Genomic DNA, 19,300 nt, shown 5'->3' with positions numbered 1-19,300 from the left:
GGCACTGTCCCTGATGTCCATGTGATGTTGCAGAGGTGTGTCAACCAAGACAGTCCTACAACATCCAGAGCCTTGAGGAACTCCGGGCGTATCTCATCCACCCCTGGGGCCCTGCCACCAAGGAGTTTTTTGACCACCTCGGTGACCTCAGTCCCAGAGATGGGGGAGCCCACCTCCAAGTCCCCAGGCTCTGGTTCCTCACTGGAAGGCATGTTAGTGGGATTGAGGAGGTCTTCAAAGTACTCCCCCCACCGACCCACAATGTCCCGAGTCAAGGTCAGCAGTGCACCATCTCCACCATATACAGTGTTGACACTGCACTGCTTCCCCCTCCTGAGATGCCGGACGGTGGACCAGAATCTCCTCAAAGCCGTCTGAAAGTCATTCTCCATGGCCTCCCCAAACTCCTCCCATGCTCGAGTTTTTGCCTCAGCAACCACCGAAGCCGCATTCTGCTTGGCCTGCTGGTACCTATTAGCTGCCTCCAGAGTCCCACAGGACAAAAGGGACCGGTAGGACTCCTTCTTCAGCTTGACAGCATCCCTCACCACCGGTGTCCACCAACGGGTTCGGGGATTGCCGCCACGACAGGCACCGACCACCTTACGGCCACAGCTCCGGTCAGCCGCCTCAACAATAGAGGCACGGAACATGGCCCATTCAGACTCAATGACCCCCACCTCCCTTGGGACATGGTCGAAGTTCTGCCGGAGGTGGGAGTTGAAACTACTTCTGACAGGGGACTCTGCCAGACGTTCCCAGCAGACCCTCACAACACGTTTGGGCCTACCAGGCCTGACCGGCATCCTCCCCCACCATCGAATCCAACTCACTACCAGGTGGTGATCAGTTGACAGCTCCGCCCCTCTCTTCACCCGAGTGTCCAAGACATGTGGCCGCAAGTCCGACGATACGACCACAAAGTCGATCATCGAACTTAGGCCTAGGGTGTCCTGGTGCCAAGTGCACATATGAACACCCCTATGCTTGAACATGGTGTTTGTTATGGACAATCCATGACGAGCACAGAAGTCCAATAACAAAACACTGCTCGGGTTCAGATGGGGGGGGGGGCATTCCTCCCAATCACGCCCTTCCAGGTCTCACTGTCATTGCCCACATGAGTATTGAAGTCTCCCAGCAGAACGAGGGAGTCCCCAGAAGGTATGCCCTCTAGCACCCCCTCCTGGGACTCCAAAAAAGGTGGGTACTCTGAACTGCTGTTCGGTGCATACGCACAAACAACAGTTAGGACCCGTCCCCCCACCCGAAAGCGGAGGGAGGCTACCCTCTCGTCCACCGGGGTAAACCCCAATGTACAGGCTCCAAGTCGGGGTGCAATAAGTATGCCCACACCCACTCAGCGCCTCTCACTGGGGGCAACTCCAGAGTGGTAGAGAGTCCAGCCCCTCTCAAGGAGATTGGTTCCAGAGTCCAAGCTGTGCATCGAGGTGAGCCTGACTATATCTAGCCGGAACCTCTCGACCTCGCGTACTAGCTCAGGCTCCTTCCCCTTCAGAGAGGTGACATTCCACGTCCCAAGAGCCAGCTTCTGTAGCCGAGGATCGGACCACCAAGGTCCCCGCCTTCGGCCACCACCCAACTGACACTGCACCCGACCTCCTTGGCCCCTCCCATAGGTGGTGAGCCCATGGGAAGCCCACACTAAGCAAATCTTCAATTCCACCCGGGGGAGTAAACGTTAACATTATACAAAGTTATTGTCTGTTATACCTGCATTTTTAACACTCTTTAATTTAATATTGTTTTTTATCTATCTATTTATCTATCTATCTATGTAATTAGTATGCTCATTATTAGTACTAGGGTGTTGTACCGTGTTAGCCATTATGAATGTAGAGAAAAGCCAAGCAAAATGACACCTTTTATTGGCTAATTAAAAAGATTACAATATGCAAGCTTTCAAGGCAATTCAAGCTTTCAAGGCAACCCAGGCCCCTTCTTCAGGCATTACATCATTTCTCTTTGCTCATTATTGTAACTTAGATGAAGATAACACCATATTTTATGACAAATTTATAAATGCAGGCGGTGATGTCCAAAGGTTTCCCATACCTTTATTTGCCACTATATCAAATGGTTTGACAACATAACATAATCATGTAACCATCAATCTGGGGACTGTTATAAACTTAAGTGTTACAGTACAGGGTTACCAAATTGATCATCACAAATGAAGAGCTCTAAGGCAAACAGAACAACACAAGATTAGTTACTCTTTTCTTAGCCACAAAGAAGCTTGCATCAAAAGCATTATCGATTAGAAAGATATTCACAGAACATGAGAGACTTTAAACGCATCTTAAACACAGTGAGGAGTCAGCAGTTCGGATGAAGGTGGGCAGCCCATTCCACTAACTCAGAGTGACACTGGATTGAGGTTTGATACCACACAGAGGTACCAATGTCAGCAGCTTCTTTACTAACGACATAACAGTGGCTTTGTTTGTTGTATATACAGATATGGATAAATCCATGAAAAGAAGAAAAACCAACAACTGTCTCTGAAATAACTTGAAACTTGCAAAAGTAATTGGCACCTGTCATTGTTTATTTTGTATTTAACAAAAATCAGACTTTGCTTTAGAGTTTTGATTCAACAGAATATTTCAAGTAATAACACAAATAGAAATGGCATGAACAAAATTGATGAGACCCATAACTTAGTATTTTGTTACACAACCTTTACAGGCAATCACAGCAAACAAGTGATTCCTGGAGCTCCCAGTGAGACTTCTGCACATGTCAACAAGTAGTATGGCCCACTCTACCTGAGAAAACAGCTGTGTCAGGACTGAAGTGTGCCTACCTTCTCCAGGCTGCATGTTCCAGTTCTTTCCATTGATGTTCAACAGGAGTCAAATCAGGACTCATAGAAGGTCAGTTCAGAATTTAAGTTTTATTCTTAGTCATTCTTGGGTGCTTTTAGCGGTATGCTTTGGGTCATTATCGTGTTGAGGAATCCATGACCTGCCACTGAGACAGAGCTTTCTGACACTGGGTGGTACTTTTGATCTAAAATGTCTTGATAGTCTTGTGATTTCATTGTTCCCTACACAGACACAAGGCACCTTGTGCAAGACCCAGCAAAGAACTCCCAAAACATAACCAAGCCACCTCCATGTTTCATAGTAGGTACAGTGTTCTTTTCTTTGAAAGCTCCCTTTTTCAGTCTGTGGGCACAGAGCTGATATGACTTGCCAAAAAACTCCAATTTTGTCTCATCTGTCCAAAGAATATTCTCCTAGAAGCACTGAGGCCTATCAATATGCATTTTAGCTAATTGGCTAATTTCTGGCCTTTTTATGCTTTACTGTACTTTCAAAAGTGCAATCCTCCTGGGTCTCCTTCCATTGAGCGCACTGTCACTTAAAAAGCGACGGATGGTGCAATCAGACACTGATGGACCTTGACCTTGCAGTTCAGCTTGTATTCCTTTGGAAGTTGTCCTTGGCTTTTTTGATTACCATTCTCACTATCCTTCTGCAGCCTTGTCCAGAAAGGTTGGCTACAATCTCATGTACCTTAAACGTATTAATAATATTTGCAACTGTTGTCAAATGGACATCAAGCTGCTCGGAGGGGGCCTTATAGCCTTTGTCAATACCATGCTTGTCTATAATTTTCTTTCTGATTTCCTCAGACCACTCTCTCCTTTGCTTTCTCAAGTCCATGGTTAGTGTGGGACACACAATGTTACCAAGCAGCACAGTGACTACTTTTCTCCATGTAAATGGTCTGAGTGACTGATTGCATGATTGGAGATGTGTGTGATACTAATTAAAGAAAACAGCTAGTTGGAAAACTCACTCAAATCCAATTATTTATGGTCTTTTCCAGGGATTCCCAGGCCATTTTAGAATATCTTTGTAGAATAAGCAGTAATTTATCTCTATTCACACTTGCTTTGTTTTATTCGATGATGAAGGCATGCAGGTATGCATGGGACAACTGCGTTTCATTTAACCACTTTCTGTAAGGCATACAGCACTTTTTCAATGAGCTGTAAGGGTACCAACAAATCTGTCCTCGTCTATAGGAATAAATGCTGAGTAAATACACTATAGGGAGTCATTGAAGCTCCTAAAATGTTGTTATATGTTTTGTGTGCAAACATGAAATGATGGATTTACTAATACTAGTTCTAAATTCTAAATAAGTAGCTAAGCACATGTCTAGCACACATCGTTCAAAGCATTGAGGCTCAAGTGCTTTTTTTCTCACTGGTAATTTGTTATGGCCAAGGTAGGAACCAGAGCAAATTTAGCAGGCGGCATCAGGTATTCACGGGGAGGTCAATGCATGATTACAATTCCAATAAAACCCACAGTATTTTCAGTTTACATCAGATATACCTACCGTGATTCCCCCAAAATAAGACCGGGTCTTATATTAATTTTTGCTCCAAAAGATGCACTAAGGCTTATTTTCAGGGGATTTCTTATATTTTTTCATGTACAACAATATACATTTATCCAAATACAGTCATGTCATCTTCTTCTGGAATATCGCCATAACTCTCCACATTCAAACCCTGAATTCCAGCCTGAATTTCTTGCTACTCCAGCCGCTTTGAGGAACCTCCAGGATCGATGTGCGCGCTTCGATGTGTGATGAATGGTTCGATGTGGTGAAGCAAAATGCCGACATACAAATACATTCGTGGTGCTTTGATATTCAAGTGTCGCATATTCCCCAAAGTAATGACACGATAGATTTTAAAAGTCTCGCACACCATCTTCTGTGCCGTCTTTTTTTTTTTTTTTGCACCTTCATAATTTCATTAGGGGGTGGCACGGTGGCGCAGTGAGTAGCGCTGCTGCCTCGCAGTAAGGAGACCTGGGTTCACTTCCCGGGTCCTCCCTGTGTGGAGTTTGCATGATCTCCCCGTGTCTGCGTGGGTTTCCTCCGGGTACTCCGGTTTCCTCCCACAGTCCAAAGACATGCAGGTTAGGTGGATTGGCGATTCTAAAATTGGCCCTAGTGTGTGCTTGGTGTGTGGGTGTGTTTGTGTCCTGTGGTGGGTTGGCACCCTGCCCAGGATTGGTTCCTGCCTTGTGCCCTGTGTTGGCTGGGATTGGCTCCAGCAGACACCCGTGACCCTGTGTTCGGATTCAGCGGGTTGGAAAATGGATGGATGGATGGATAATTTCATTAGGGCGGCACGGTGGCGCAGTGGGTAGCGCTGCTGCCTCACAGTTGGGAGACCTGGGGACCTGGGTTCGCTTCCTGGGTCCTCCCTGCGTGGAGTTTGCATGTTCTCCCCGTGTCTGCGTGGGTTTCCTCCCACAGTCCAAAGACATGCAGGTTAGGTGGATTGGCGATTCTAAAATTGGCCCTAGTGTGTGCTTGGTGTGTGGGTGTGTTTGTGTGTGTGTGTCCTGTGGTGGGTTGGCACCCTGCCCAGGATTGGTTCCTGCCTTGTGCCCTGTGTTGGCTGGGATTGGCTCCAGCAGACCCCCATGACCCTGTGTTCAGATTCAGCAGGTTGGAAAATGGATTGATGGGTAATTTCATCAGAATGTACGGTGGCGTATTTGAGCCACAGAGAAAAAAAATAAGGACATATTGAAAATGTCTATTTTGTGATTAAAGTAAAAATTTCAGCTTTAACGTCGTAGTTGACTTTATCATTAAAGTAGACTGTCGTAAATGTCATCTTAAGACCCACCCAGTTGTTAAATTGCTACACACTTCTGGGGCTTCCTCCTGACCTGATAGCAGCAGCAAGCAGCATTGCCACACAGAACACATTAAATTTATAATATTCCAACTCTCTGCACATTTAGAATTCTTAGATTTATACTTGATATCACTTTCATGATGAAATGCATTTAAATATGTATGTTACATTTTACAGATAAATCGTTAACTTTGTTTAAATAATGAATACTGTTAATAGTTACACATATGGGGGTGGCACGGTGGCAGAGTGGTAGCGCTGCTGTCTCGCGGGGAGTCACGTCCCTTGTGATCCCTGCCTGGAGTTTGCTTGTTTTTCATGGTGGGTTTCCACAATGTGCTCAGTTTCCATCCAAAAACATGAAGGTTTGGGGATTTGGTGAAGCTACAATGATGCCAGTGTATGTGTGTGCTTGTGTTCACCTTGTGATGAGCTGATGCCCCGTCCAGGGATTTTGTTTCTGTTTTGCGCTGATGCTGCTGGAATGGATGCATCCCCGAATTGATGGATGTAATCATTAAACATCCTTTTCAGAGATATTGTGGCAAGGTGTCCTCAGAATTTAATGGATGTTTCGGGCACATGCGTTGCATCACGTGAAGTATAAACCCGGCCTTAGGCGCCTTATTTTTTAGCTGATGATCTTGACTGGGGCTTATTTTTGGGGTATGACTTATATTACAGAACAGCCTGGAAATCATGCTAGGGCTTATTTTAGGAGTAGGTCTTATTTTCGGGGAAACACATGTGCATACCAGCACAGTAGCACAAAGAGCATCATTGCCCACAAAGCCCAAAACCAAGCAGGGGTTGCATCTATCAAACATGCACCAAAAGCATATGGTCTCAATTATGGCAAAGAGCCCACTGATTAGCATCAGAAATAAATGAAATGCAGTACCTATTTGTTTTTGTAAGCTGCCACATACGTGCACTTGGGAGACAACATCAGGGCTCATCCTCTAGTAATTGGCGTAAGTTGGCGCTGTTGCCCAATGCCTCTCTTCTCTTTTCTACTGCTGACCTGACAACTGGATACACAAAGGCAAGTGGCATCAGTTCCAGGTTCTACTCCTGTGAACCCACTTTTTCTGTCTCGCCCACCTCTTACCTGGCTCCACCACCATCTTGTAGCAGTAGCATTTTTGACTCCCTGGAAAGACATTCTGTTGCTGTTCACTCGTTTATTGTCTTTGACCATAAATTATACAGGAGTCACCGGCTGGTTCCCTAACCCTTTATGCTCTTTCTGTCTGTTTTCATCTTTCTTAATATTTAATAGTTAATATTTCTTTGCTTATTTTGCTCCAATTTCTTCTACATGGTATAAGAGACAAGATGTTCACTGGAGGTGGTGTACTCATGCAATCCTCTGTTGACACCTTAATATGTTTCTGTTTATCAAATCCAAGCAACTGGTCCTGCTAAGCTTTCAGCACGTCTAACAGAATGTTGAATCAGTTTTAACCCAATATTCAAGCTAATCTTGTGAATGAGCGTTTCTTCCACAATGTCGAGGTTGTCTGTTAGGGTACTGGTTTCGGTGATAAGCTTTACCACACAAGGTGCCATCTGTGTTAGCCTCCTGTGCTTGGCTGTCTGTCTAGCCACCCCTCACTCTGCCACTGTGCGTGGCACATGACAACTACTCTGCATTGTGAAAGGGAAACCGATAGGACCACAAGGAAGTCATGTTGCTGTTCAGGTTTTGTTCAGCAAGAGGTCTAAATAGGATGATATCGAAAAATAAATAAACGCATCATCAGCCTCCTGTTATATATATCCCCGCTCTCTTCAGCCAGTCTAAATGCAGCTGGGCACATTATATAAAATTACATTTTACAAATAAAACACCTTCATATCAAATGTAACACATACAGTATTATATATATATATATAAAAGAATCGCAACGCCGTCAGAAGAAAGGACTCACTTTCATTGATCTACACGCATACTAAATCAACACGACATACATTTAACTGGGACAATGTACAAGTAAAATTTAAGGCCAGTACTAAAAGTGCCAGAGAGTTGGCCGAATCTTGGCTATCAAATGAGAACACCATCAACAGACACTTGGACATAAATCCAGCATATGCAAACTTAAGAAGAACATGTTCATAATAAATAAACTGTACACCCAATACCCCCCCCCCCCCCATCACACTGACTTAGCCACCCCCTCCACGTAATGTGTTGCTATATATTGCCTTTGATTCTTGTAAGTCTAAGCATTATCCTCTGATGAAGACCCCTGGTAGGGGTTGAAAGCTCAGGAATAAAAACTACTTTATGATACGTGATTAATTTTTTCTCCCTTTGTGGATCTCCAGCTGCAAATATGCAAACCGTATCACAGACCTTCTCTTCCATATATATATATATATATATATATGTGGAAGTGAAGGTCTGTGATATGGTTTGCATATTTGTAGCTGGAGATCCACAAACAGAGAAAATGAATCACGTATCATAAAGTAGTTACTGTGTTAGCCATTATGAATGCAGTGAGAAGTCAAGCAAAATGGCACCTTTTATTGGCTAGCTAAAAAGATTACAACATGCAAGCTTTCGAGGCAACTCAGGCCCCTTCTTCAGGCAAGATGTACTCAATATATATATACGTATATGGTAAAAAAAATAAGGCAGCAGATATCCCCAAAAAGGTTTGGGGATGGCCAACCTGATTACTTGAAAAACAGCAAACAAAAAAAAGTATCTTTATTGACAGGTCCAAAACAGAGCTGAACTAACATGGTGAGTCTGGTCTATAAATATGGCAGAAACAGGAAGAGGTGGAAATCAGGGGAGACCAGAACAGGAAGTAATGGTAGGTGGGTTCTGGGTACCAGAAGTGATGTCATCAGCGGGTGCCGGAGTAATGTCATCAGTAGGTGGGTGGAAAGTGACGTCATTGAGAGTCACAGTCTTCGGCTGGTCTGCAGAGGGACAAAAGGAGAAAGTATCAGATGACAGTGCCAATCCCTGGTCCGACTGAGAAACAACACTATTTGAGCTTATAAACCGTCTCCTATCCGCATGTGTGTCACTATATATATATATAAGGAGCAGTCGTCCAGATGACCTCAGTGCTCTTGGTGGCACATAGAGGTGAAGGTCAGAGATATATTTTGGAGCGAGACCATGTAAGGCTTTAAAAACAAACAACAAGATTTTAAAATCAATGCGACACTTCACTGGTAGCCAGTGGAGAGAGGCTAAAATGGGGGAGATGTGATCCCTTTTTCTCAACCCAATTAAAAATCTAGCTGCAGCATTCTGAACCAGCTGAAGGTGCGACAGAGCAGATTTTGGCAGATCCACATATAAGGAATTACAATAATCAAGGCGAGATGTAATAAAGGCATGAATGACTGTTTCTAAGTCCTTCTGTGATAGAAAGGATTTTAGTTTAGAAATTTGCCTTAGTTGGTAAAAACTGGACTTTACTACAGTGGAGATTTGTTTTTCAAAACTTAGTGATGACTCAAAGATGATTTCTGACATCATTTTGAATCATTGCTGCCAAAGGTCCTAACTGCATGCCGATTTCAACTGGAGATGTGGTAGGACCAAAAATAATGACTTCTGTTTTATTTTCGTTTAATTGCAAGACATTTTGTGTCATCCAATATATAATATCCTCAAAGCATTTCAACAGCTTTTTTTACAGATGAGGTGATGTCAGAACTAATATATATATACAGTATCGAAAAAAATACAGAATGAAAATAATTTGAAACAATTTTATTGTAAAACTGGATTCAATATTATTAAATAAATGAGTGATTTGGGGGAAATGAAATAAGTTAAACAAATCCTATTACGTCGACACCAGAAGTGTCACCTCTATACCCAGTTCAGCTGTGGCTTGTGCTGCTCTACAGTTTACTTCGTAAGATTTATGTGGTCTGTCGATTAACAAATCGTGATTTTTGTAAACTGAAATTAGAGTGTAGTGGCATCTACTGAAAATTACATTTTTAGCGTGAGCAATCCATGTAGTTAGCAGTAAATGACAAAATCTGAAATTGCATGCAGGAGTCATGTGATCAAAACTGCAGTATATTACTGTCCAGGAAAACTGTTACATTTTACAGTTTTCACCAAATTGTCATTTTTTTCAGTTTATTTTTTTATTTAAAATTATTAACACATGGAATAAAACATTATCTAAAAATATGTGTTTTAAGAAGTTGTGTTGTGGCCAGAGCCATTTCACCTATGCAGGTTGTTTCTACGCAGTAAGGGGCCGCACAGATAATTAGAGAATGAATGTTCCATAGCGTGCCGAGAGTAGCTTGCAGAGTATCATGGCATATTAAGTAGGCAGAGCTGCAGTCTCCATTTCCGCTGTTCCACAGGCTTTGCAGGCCCAAAAAAGGAACTAAGCCTAAAAATAAACTTAAATGTCTGGAAATATAACAAAAGTCCAACAAGAGGAGGGATGACCATAAATCCTTGGCTTGTAAAAAAGAGAAGAAACAAAGAATCATTACAAATAAAGGATTTATTAACAAATAACAGAAAATAAGACAAAAACAATTTGCCTAAAAGGCAATCCACAGCAAACAAGTCCCAAAACACAGTCCAGAAGAATAATCTGAAAAAAAAACAGTAAATCCATACAGAACAAAATGCTTACATAAACTGCACTATAAATGAATGATCTTCAGTTCCTGAGCCTTCTCAGCTAACTTAAATAACCAGATTGAGGGCTCAGGAGGGCTGACATCAGGGCTTAATAGCACCCTCTAGACATCACAACTGAAGTATAAGGTATTGGACACACTTATTTACTTATTGATTATACAGTAATTATTGACGACCAGGAGTGGTAGCCCTGAGGCTAGGGATTTGCATTGGCAATCGGAAGGTTGCCGGTTTGAATCCTGTAAATGCCAAAAGTGACTGTACTTCATTGGGCCCTTGAGCAAGACACTTAACCTGCAATTGCTCCGTCCTGGGTATGACATTAATCTGCATCCAGCCCTGCATGTAGGCCCTCCAACCTGCAGGGAAAAACCTGGGGGTTGGTGTCAGAATTGGTACTCCAGCCACTTTAAAAAAAACCTCACTCTATTCCACTCCATCTGAACTAGTGTGGTGCTGAGGTGTCATGGCTGCACTCAGGTCCTAATCTGGGATCCTGAGTTGCTTTGTCATGTGGTGGGTGGTCCTAACCTCTCCTCTCTAGAACAAAGAGCAAATCTTATGATAAGTTCTTAAGAGATTTTCTTTGCAGATCAAGCAGGTTCATTTTTCAGCACTTTCTCCTCCTTTCTTCTGTGTCAAACCCAGTAAAGTTAGGCAGTGCTGTGCCACCTTCTAGTTTTGATCTATGCAGTGTTTTCTTTTTAATACATGGTCTATATGGGAATTCATTGAAAAAGAAAAGAGTTTGAGGATGATATTCATTTTAACTATTTAAAAGAGGACAAGATAAAGATACAAATTTGAGGTAACAACGCACCCCTGTATACTGTAAAGGCAAAAAATAATTGAAGCTTTTCATCAAAATAATGTCACTAAAAACACTAATGTCTCAGATCAGACTATCCAAGATGGTGACACGTCCAGTTAAATACAAGCCAGGCAGGATGAGGCAAGTGCAGGTGGATGAACACCAGAATTGATGGCAGAGGTGGTGAGGTTGTCAGTCATCTGGTTTGTAGAGGGAGGAAGAGAAGAGTTGTTACAGTACAACGCCACCCTGTGGATTTACGAGGAATTACCACCACCAAAGCCTTTAAGCTGTCTCCGAGATGCACATGTATGACACTATATTAATTTTGCCTGCTAAAAATAGCTGAAGAGTTGGCACCTCTTAACTTCTTGCTTAGTGCTTTCCATCAAATTCCAAAAATTGACTTTAAAAAGATCTTATGTTTTTTTTTTTTGTTACTGCAGTTCCAAAAATACATGAGCTGTTTTGAGCAAGTCAGCATAAAACAGACTAATAAATTAATATGGCAAGCTGGTGAATTGAAAGGAAAAAGCTTGACTTTATTCAAATTAATTTTAAACCCAGAAATCTTATAAAAGTCATTTTGTAAGTTTAATAAGATCATCAATGGCTTGGCTCATTAATGAACAGAACCATAATGTCTCCATGAAGAGGAACTTTTGTTACATTCCTTCCCTTATAATCCCCTTTATTTTCCAGTGTTACTGAAGACAGATGGCCAGCAGTTCTGCAGCAGTGGTGGAGAGCATTGGTGATAGTGGACAGTCAGTCATTTCCCAACCCACTATATCCTAACACAGGGTCACGGGGGTTTGCTGGAGCCAAGGGCACAAGGCAGGAAACAAACCCCGGGTAGGGCGCCAGCCCACCGCGGGGCACACACACACACACACACACACACACACACACCAAGCACACACTAGGGACAATTTAGGATCACCATTCCACCTAACCTGCATGTCTTTGGACTGTGGGAGGAAACCCACGCAGACACGGGAAGAACATGCAAACTCCACACAGGGAGGACCCGGGAAGCAAACCCAGGTCTCCTAACTGCGAGGCAGCAGCGCTACCACTTCGCCACCGTGCCGCTGCTTTCATCTAAAATTATATTCATTTATATTGTTTAACATGCAGGCATCTGGGCTTGAACAAAGCAACCGATCCAGGCACAAATATCTGGATGAAACCCAATCCGGTAAAGCAATAACTCCATCAAACACTTTTTCTGCATCTGCAGACACTAAGAATCCTGAAAGATAAGTTTCTGGAGGGGGATGTACTGTATAACACATCAGACAAGCCATGAAGGTTCGATGATAGCCAGCTACCTTTAACAAATCCAGTTTGATCTTCTGATATCGGTTTCTCAATTCCTTTTGCCAATATCTTCATATGCATCGTTAAATTAAGAAATTGGTCTAAAAAATAACAATTTCAACAGATTTTTATTTTTCTTTGGAAAGATTCCAATTCCAATTTATTAAGTAAAGTATTAAAATGGGCTTCTAAGTCTTTAAATTATGACGTGTATAGAGCCTTATTTTCCTTTATTATACTGTATTTGTTATTGCTTTATGTTCACTAAATTTGATCCCTTCTATATTTTTAACCACTGCTGTTCTAATTTGCACTTCATTTTATGTATATGTTCAGCTGAAATCTTACTCATTTTCTCTCTAGGATTAGTGTGATTTAAATATTAAGTGATTTGTCGCCAGGAAATCAATTAACACTAACACTATCATCAAGCTAAAATCAAAAACTCAAATTCAGAATCAAAATACGTAGATCAGGACGCTTTTACCAAGAACGCTAACTAAATAAACACACCGTATTCTTATTTATTTGCAAACTCGAATATGAAGGAAGTGTTTGAGGAGTACTTTATACCTTTGACCCTGGAAGTGGAACCCAAACACTTCTGGGTCAGCTGCCTAACCATATCATAATACAAAATAAAATTCCACAAAATGATGGGAAACAGGATTCAGAATGGTGTTTACTATTGCTCACAATAGTTTTATATGTTGTACAATAATCTTTTATAATGGTAGTAATTATAGAATTGAGTTTTGCAACATCTAAAACTTATATTTACATAAAAAGGAAAGCAAAAGTAGGTCTCAAATATGCACAATAAAGTAAAAAATAATACCAATTGTGACAACTGTTATGAGAGTCATACAAAACCAATTATCTCCTTAGATATGCTTTTAATACTAGTAGTATTAAAATACTATTAATATTAATTAATTAATATTAATACTAGTAGTATCTCCTGATCATGGGTTCACGACCTGAGTCCTTCTTGCATGGAGAGCTCTTTGAGTAGTGAGAAAAGCACTATGTAAAGGTGAAGAATTATTATTATTATTAACTTCCCAAACTCAATTTAATGAAGTCATCCCATTTTAAATTTAAAAGATTCAATCTCTAATATGTGTTTTGTCAGTACAGCCTAGTGATCCAAATTCCAAAATATGAGGAGCATGATCTGAGATTACTTTATATTTACAAGATTTAAGAAAAGGTGAACACTGTTTTCAATACAGAAACAGTCAATTTGTGAATAACTATGACATACTGTATTGTGGAAAAGAAGGAATATTGCCATGAGTAAGAGTAAAGAACTCTCCATGGATACAAAAGATTATGATCCTTATGATCATTAAAGGAGCGATGGCGACCATTGGCTTTAGTACACAATTAAAATTTCCTCACATTATGAGCTTGCAAGAGCTCATATTAGGAGCTGATGTGAGACATAAACATTTAATCATCAGAATTTGGTGCATATTGTCATGAATTGGTTTCTCTGTTTTGCTTTTCATTGCTTTTTCAGATTTATTTCAGAGATCTGGTAATCATTTTGGTTTTTTTACAGTTATATATTTTATTAATCTAAAGTTTACATGCAAATTACACATTTACTTTACACGTTGTTAGTTATATTGATATGTTTCAGCCACTGTTTTCTTATTTCCTGATTGCCACCTGTCTTTTTGGGTATCTAACCGCATTGTTAGGAATGTGTCCTCAGAGGATGTGACATTTGAGTATCAACACAACGAGTTAAAAGGTCGGTCAAGTGTTCATTTTCTTATCCAAGTTATGGATAACAAACCTATCAAAGTACTCACATTATTCTGTAATTGAATTAAAATGCTCTTCCAATTTTGACTTTTGCGCCTGCTATTTTGGATTACATCTTTTGTTTCTCATTTTGGCTTTGACTCAAGTATTTTTGATCTCTTTTTCTATCTTTAACATCTGCCTCCTGGCTCTCTCACAAATCCTTGTCAGTTCGCTGACATTACACATATATATATTGACCAAAGCTATTTTAGTTTCATTTACTTTCCCCATCTCCATAATGTTGCACCCCCTCCAGGGTCAGGTACTGTCTCAGTAGTAACAGGAACGATTAGCGATTTCCCTGTGGATGAGGATTCTCACTCCTTAAGTCTTCTTGTTGTTGATGGAGTGAAACTGATGCAGTTTCTTTTCAACCAGTATTGATCCCTGGTATTTTTCCACTCCCATCCTAAAAATGTGGAGGCTGAGAAGGGCCAAATCAAGCGTTTTATAAAACTGTTCAAAAATCTTCAATGAAATTTCCAGTAACACGTTCTTCTATTTTTGTGGTAAGTGACATTCAATGCTGATGACAGCATGATGGAGCAGTGGTTAGCACTGCTGCCCTCACAGTTCCAGACTCCTGGGTTCAAGTTCTGCCTTGTTTGTGTGAAATTTAATTGTTCTCCACATGTTTGCTGTGGTTTCTCACCCACATTTGAGAGATGTAATTGCTAAGTTAGCTCACAACTCAAAACAGGTCTCACGTGAGTGAGTGTGTGTGTGTGTGCCAGGCTGCCAAATCATGGACTGCCACACCAGCCAGAGTTAGTTCCTAGATGCTGCCAGGCCACACTCTTGTTCCTGTCTCTCTCAATTTGATTAAGTATTTTCAAAAATGGAGGAAGGGCATACAATGATTATTGGTATTGGTCATTTGTGGAGAAACACTGAACATATTTATCCCTTTCTGATTTGAACCGCATGATGGGGAGCCACTGAAAGATGGGCAGATATCCAGTAAGGAAAGAAAAGGAGGTAAAGGAAAGAAGTACCTATAGCTTGGAGTAGCAGGTCCAGGGTGAGCCACCACCGCCTTTAGGTAAGAAAATGGGAGCCACACTGGATGTGTGGGTGCCCTCTGCAAGTCAATGATAACCAGTTACCCCTTGGTCTCAAACTCACCTCCTGGATGGCCACCAATGTTGTTCATCCATTTTCTTAATTAGAAGCTAATTCTTGCTATTAATCAAACACAATCTTTAATTCTATGGCCTATTAATACTTTGCCTGGCACACCATCCATTTCCAAACTATTGATAGTCTTTTTTCTGAAAATTCCATTAAGTGTTTCTTTCATGTGGCACAAATAACATGAACGTTTCTCAGGCCTTTGCTTTACATCTTCTCAAATATATTATTAAAACAGATATTGAATGACGGAGGCATCAATGTAAAGAAGATCAGGTTAGCTGGTCATCTCTTTACTCACTTTGCATTTTATTATTGTTTGGCTGCTGGATAAAAAAAGGAACAATTAGGGGTCATCAATATTAAAAAGCAGATCTACTCAATTTAGGGCAAAAGAAGAAGATTGGCAGTGGTCAATATTGATCAATTAAGAAAAAGGCTGGAATGAAAACCCATGGCCACCGCGGCCCTTCAGGAGCCAAGTTTGACACCCCTGGATGGTGTTTCCGTAAGAGGCATTAGCTCTCCGGAAATGTGTTCTTTTCAATTGCGGCGTTTTAATTAACCTGAATTTAAATAATTATAAATTATAAATTAAAAAGGTATTATCCCCCCCAGCATGCAATATGACGGTTACAAGATTACATGAGAAGTAAGGATAATTTAGCTCACTTTACTGACGATTTCACACGGTATTACAGACGGGAAGCTTATGACAGACTCTATCAAGCATGTGGGGGTCTTGACCAACACAGTCTGCCATCTTTCGTCGCCACGCTGAAAGGATTTTCCGGACAGAGGACATAATCTTCGATCCGTTGGCTTCAAAGTGTGTTGGCCATAGGTCCATCCTTATATTCTGGTTGCTCCACGTGCAGGCTCCTTCTTTGGATCCAAACAAGGACAGGAAAGGACTCAAACCCCACCTTCAAAAATACAGGAATAGCACAATGCCTACATACAGTTCTCATTCTCCCAACAAGGAAAGAGGATAGTGTGCTGACAGAAGACAGAAATATACTAGTCTGTCTTTAGGCTGACTATTCAATTCTCCAGTTGTCTTTGGCTCTCTAGTCCTGTGCTTGGCTCGGCAATTCTAAATGCTGAGCCCCTGCGTACCATACTTGGTCTGCCTGTATGAATGAGCCCACAATAGCGGGCACACAGAACAGTGACATTAAACTTAATAACAAAACATATTATAACAGATGGATGGATGGCCACTTATTTATTTTATTCATGTTTTGGAAACAATTACTTTTTTTTTTTATTTTCTTCATACATAGGAGAAAATGTTATAATAGGACTGAAGCTGCTTGGCTTCCATGCCTTGCAACTGAACTTGTCTCTAGTCAGAATGACAAGAAATAATTAGAATATTCCATGTACAAGCTGGCTTGAAGGGGTTATAACGGAACCTTCCGTTAACTACAGTATGTAGTAAAATATAGACAAACCTTTATTATAAGTAAGAAAATACTTATATCAATTTAACAGAACTAACTAACAAATGGCTCTTATACATATGCTACATTGGTCACTCTACTTACACGTGATGCTTATTTTGCATCCTTTTCTTTAATAATAATAATAATAATTCATTACATTTATATAGCGGTTTTCTCAGTACTCAATGCGCTATCCACACAGGGAGGAACTGGGAAGCGAACCCACAATCTTCCACAGTCTCCTTACTGCAAAGCAGCAGCACTGCCACTGCGCCACCTGTGAGGACTTTACTACTTTGGTTGTGCCTCCTCTGGTCAGCAGAGTGTGATACTGTGGGTCCACAGCTCAGAATAAAAGCCCAGTTTTTAAATAAATAATCACTGCACTCGCGGCTTAAAGAGGGGGCATGATAGTGTGGCCGGAACGGTTCTCGGATGCAATGTGCTCCAGGCGTTTCCTCGCTTATGTGCACAGATGAGGAATCCTCCGCATCTGTAATTGATGCCGGGAACTGCTAATCGCCACACCTGAGCCACGTCCCCATGATAAACAGGAGAAGCGCAAGTGCGGAGGGAGGAAGACAGAAGACGAGGAAAAAAAGAGCGAGAGCACAGCATTTGGGGGGAGGTGGTTTGGGGAGAGAGTGGACGTGCCAGTCAGCTGTGAAAGAGAAAGGTCAGGGGTTCCAGATAGAAGAAGTGAGGACAACCGACCCTGAGCAGTCAGGCAGATGCCGGCGGAGGCAGCCAAGACGGGGGTCAGTAGTATGAGGACCACGGTGGCTGAAGTCTCTCCCACTGAGCAGACCTTGGCTGACCTAGAGACACTGGGAAGGAGCAGAGCTTGGCTGGTGTGCCCTCAATGTCATCTGCATGATTTTAATCTCGTTTTAGCCTTGTTTTTAAAGGTCTGGATTTTTACCTGGTTTTTACTGATTATTTATTTAATAACGTTTTGAACACTGCACTTGTTTTGAACACTGCACTTGTTTTGAACACAGTTTTGGTTTTGTTTTAAATAAAAGTAGTTTTGCACCTTTTTGCACCTACCCTTGCTTTGTTGTGTCTTCACTGTCCAGCTCATCCGGTGACATTACCGACAGTGTCGGGTTCAAGAGCTCCCGGAACCCAGATGGGAGCATGAAGCAGAACCCGCATCATCACACAGAGTCTCCAACTGCTAAATATGACCAATCATTGGTCTCCTCTCCCTTATTTGCCTTCCACACTGGATTTTGTAGATTAGATGCCAGTGATTAGAACCTCCTTATTGAGTACGCAGGTGGACCTTGCCTTATGTAAACCACAGATATCTAAGGTCTGGTGCTTTCTTTGCTATTGATGTGTGGTGTCATCATGCCAAGATCAAAAGAGCACTAAGGATCCTCAAAAAGATGGATGTGGATGCCTATGAATCTGTCAAGAGACGTAAAGAGATTGTCTCATTATTGGAAATCAATCATTCCACTGTAAGGAAAATCATCTACAAGTGGCGTAGATTTCAAACGACTGCTAATTTGACCGGCAGATTCTGCCCAAGACCTGACCTTTTTGTACTAAAAGAAGTCTCCAAAAACCCTACACATTCATTGTGGACCCTGAAGGTAACTCTTAAAAAAGATGATGTCAAAGTGCATGCATCTGCAATCAGAATGAGATTACACAAATTTGACCGTCATGCGAAGTGTGCCAAGAAAGAAGCTTTTACTGTCCAAAATGAATATTAGAGTAATATTACAGGTTGCCATTGAATATTTCAGCAAAGATCAGGCCTTCTGGAACAATGTGCAGTGGACAGAAGAATTAAAGATAGAGTCGTTTGGTCAAAGTAGCAGTAAACATGATTGGAACAAACTAAAGACAGCATTTCAGGAGAAGAACTTCATACCAACTGTGAAGCATGGTGGTGGAAACGTTATGGTTTGGGGACGTTTTGGTGACTGGGAAGATTGTAATCTTAAGTCAGCTATGAATTCTACATTATATCAAAGTGTGCTTAAGGAGAATGTGAGGTCATCTGCTTGAAAACTGAACCTTTCAACACGATAATGGGCACTTGCAAATCCAACCAGAAATATCTCAAAACAAAGAACTGGATGGTTATGACGTGGCCTTGTCAGTGACCTGATCTGAATCCCATTGAAATGTTGTTGGTGGATTAGAAACAAGCAATACATGCAAGAAATCCCACAACCATCTTGCAGCTGAATGAATTTTGTATGGAGCAGTGGGTCAGCAATGTCACCGAGGCAATGTTAGAGTCTGGCACAACGCCTACAAGAAGTCATTTCTGCTAAAGAGGGCAATACCAGCTTCTGAGGCCAAGGGTGGACCTACTGTTCTTTTGCCCCAGTAGATCATTACATCTGTTTATATTTTTGTTGAATAAATGATAGAAAAAGACAATTTAC

This window comes from Erpetoichthys calabaricus, chromosome 8 (assembly GCF_900747795.2).
Source record: "Erpetoichthys calabaricus chromosome 8, fErpCal1.3, whole genome shotgun sequence".
Taxonomy (NCBI): Eukaryota; Metazoa; Chordata; class Cladistia; order Polypteriformes; family Polypteridae; genus Erpetoichthys; species Erpetoichthys calabaricus.
Note: the sequence above shows the minus strand (reverse complement) of the source record.